Here is a 3,585-nt window from a genome sequence, read left to right as displayed (position 1 = left end):
TACTATCTGCACCCAAGCTCTTGTTTCAGGGTCAGCTTTTGAGGGAACCCAAGGAAGACAGACAACATTAATGGAAGCCCAATCCCAAGAAAACAATGCACATTTGAATATTTCAGATAAAAAGAGACATTTGAAACTAAAATTCCAAAGTGAGTGCCTTAACCATTGTTTTCTTCAAGTCAAAGCGCTAAAACATGGAATTTTATTTTTTAAATTTTGGGATGATTCCCATGACTTTCTATGCCATTAATGTATCTGGTATAGATTATTTTCCACAGAAATGTTGGCAAAATTCCCGAAAGGGAATAGTCTTTTTAATATATCGAGTCATCTTTGTGTTTATCTCACAAATAAAAGGCTTAATACACGTTTGCACCGAAAATAGTGCTGAAATTTGAGAATGTACTTAAAAGAAGAAAAAAAGAAGATTAATATTCAGTAGTATTCTACTGGTTGGAATGTATTTTACAAGAAATCTAATTACTTTTACAGAGTAGTTGAAAACCTTAGACCTAGAATATGTGATTTTCATTTGAACAAATTAAGAGAATTGATTCATCTTTGTTGCAAAGCGATCCAGTTGCATTTAGTCAGGGAACATTCACAGTGTTTGGGCTCAGTGTTTCTGGAAACATAAAAAGAAAACTAGAGCACATTTCCCCTGCAGGCTCTAACTTGAGAATTCAATTAAGATTTATTGATAAAAGACTGTACCAGCTAAAATATATTATCCTCATTTAGGAATCAATAAGCATTTCTGTGATTTTTATGCACTATAAATTATATACTTTAATTTATACCTATCTGATGTCCAAATGTGTTGGCAAATGAGATGCCTAAAGCAATGTGTGGGGATAGAATAGAATTCTGTTAATGTTGAAAAGATGTAGCATTTGTATTCTAATCATAACAGAGCTTATGTGGACTGTTTTAACAACTGCATACTAGGCTCATTACATTTATATAGTGTCCCTTCTGTCTCTAGTCTTTTACACCTGGCTGATCCACCCACACACCATAAAGACAAACTGAAAGTACCTAAAGTTTTAGGCAATTACATCGACACTTTCACATTTCTCTCTCCCAAAACATATACCTCCTTCTGGCCTGCTTTGGCTTTTGATAGCCTGCATGTGTAACAGGGTTGGGGCTGAATTCAGAACATTGACAAACTGGCAGCATTTCTTGGTTTAGGTACCTGTAGCCAGTCCCCTTGAAGATCTCTGTTCTGCTCTTAGTTACATAAGATGGTCAGGGACCTATTCTCTTTTTTTTTTTTTTTAAGATTTTATTTATTTGACAGAGAGAGACACAGCGAGAGAGGGAACACAAGCAGGGGGAGTGGGAGAGGGAGAAGCAAGCTTCCTGCAGAGCAGAGAGCCTGATATGGGGCTCGATCCCAGGACCCTGGGATCATGACCTGAGCAGAAGGCAGATGCTTAACGACTGAGCCACCCAGGCGCCCCAGGGACCTATTCTCTTGGGGACAAGTCTCATAACCTCATGTTTTTCCTCAAGACTTCTTGGTATACAGAGCTTGCTTTTAGTGTAAGGTATAGGGAAATTTGCATACTAATGAAGAAGCCATTTGGGAAAAAAATGAATCCAGATCTGAACAACTTCCTTTTTGAGGTTTAACATTGTTAGAAATTTTCTGACATTGCAGTGGTTCAGTCCAAGATTTTTCATTGGAAAATAGCACCAAAGACTTTGAAGTAGAACTCTCCCCCTGTGATTTGTGCTTAAGACCCAGCCAATTCAAGACCTAGCTATCTAAAACAAGCACATATGGGGTGCATGAAAATACTCTAGTAGCTTCTGGTAATGGCCTAGCAATTGTTATCAGCTTCATGGATCAATGACTGAATGGGTGCAAATATAATTTCAAAAATTAACTAGGTAATGACTGTACAAGACCAAGAGATCTGGCTAAGGAAGGATATCATTATAGCAGCAGAGAGGTGTTCCTGAGACCGTGCAGAACAAGTAATCAGTAGAGATACCAACTACAAAAGCAAAACACCTCTGCTATTAAAGGACTTGATAGACTTTTTGGTTCTCTCTTCTCACTTCTTTCTCAAAGCTGAACTGACCATTGTGGATGGTTTATTGTGGGAAGATCACAAGGAGGCAGACATTGGTGTTTCTGCAAATATGAGAATGAAAATATCAATCTGATAAACAGTTGTGGTTTCCAGCTTTATTTACTTTCAGAGTTTTGAAGCTTCCCTCTATTTCTGTGTGTTTCGGTATAAGCTACAAATATTGTGAAACTTAAATCACAGTTCTATTTTTTCTATGGGAGCATAATAACTGAGCAAGAAAACATAGTTGATAAATTTACTTTTTAAATATCAACATGACTTAAAATGTTAAGAAATTTTTAAAAAACAAGGAAACAACATATAGACTTATAATAGCCTGTTTTACAAGTCTCAAAGTGTTTAAGTGAACAGTAGGGAGCTGACTGAGAAAGATGCTGAGATACAGGATTGATTGAATAATAAGAGAAGACCATTCTGTTTTAGAAGGGATAAGTGGCAAGTAGGAGACCTAGACAAAAACAAGAGCAAATAAAGCCAAGAAATTGAAGTTGTTTGTCTTAACTCTGTACTTTTAAACCTGATTCACACTTCCATTCCTTATATAGCTAACACCCAATAAAGAAATAAACCTTTGGATAAAAATATGTTAGAAAACAATGAAAGAAATAAAATCAGATTTTAAAAATAAAATACTTAGTAATAGGCTTAAACAGAAAAATATAAGATCTACTTGGGAAAAAATTGGGGAGATAGAGATATACTTTTATAGAAAGATTCAATAATATAAATATGAAAATTCTTCCAAAGTTTAATTGGTTAAATCAATGTCATCCCAAATGAAATTCCAAAAAGCTTTCTTTTTTCTTTTTGGACTTGCAAAAATAATACTAGAATTCACCTATAAAAATAAATGTATGAGTGTAGAGCCAGAATATTTCTGAAAAAGGAGATTAATATGAAGGAAGGAAATATACCTACCAGATGTCAATATATGTAAATCTTCAATATTAAAGAATGTTATTACTAGCCAAAAAACAGACAAATCTGTGAAACAAAAGAGAATTCAGAAATAAACTCCCAGGGGTGCCTGGGTGGCTCAGTCGTTAAGCGTCTGCCTTCGGCTCAGGTCATGATCCCAGGGTCCTGGGATGGAGCCCCACATCTGACTCCCTGCTTGGGGGTGGGGGGAAGACTGCTTCTCCCTTTCACACTCTCCCTGCTTGTGTTCCCTCTCTGTCTCTCTCTGTCAAATAAATAAATAAAATATTTTTAAAAAAGAAAGAAATCCCCAAATATATAGGAATTTACTGCATAGTAAATATATCTTTTTGAATCACTGAGGGGGAAAGGGATTATTCAACAAATGATGTTGGAACAACTGGGCTGGCAGTTGTTTAATAAAGATCTCACAATAAATTCCAGATATGTAAATATTTAATTGTGAAAACGAAAACATAAAAGAACTAAAAGAAAAGGTGAGACTTTTTTTTACAATCTTAGAGTAAGAGACTTTTTATAGGAAGATTGAAAATCCAGAAGT

The sequence above is a fragment of the Neomonachus schauinslandi genome, chromosome 2 (assembly GCF_002201575.2).
Source record: "Neomonachus schauinslandi chromosome 2, ASM220157v2, whole genome shotgun sequence".
Classification (NCBI taxonomy): Eukaryota; Metazoa; Chordata; class Mammalia; order Carnivora; family Phocidae; genus Neomonachus; species Neomonachus schauinslandi.
This window is presented reverse-complemented; position numbering follows the sequence as displayed.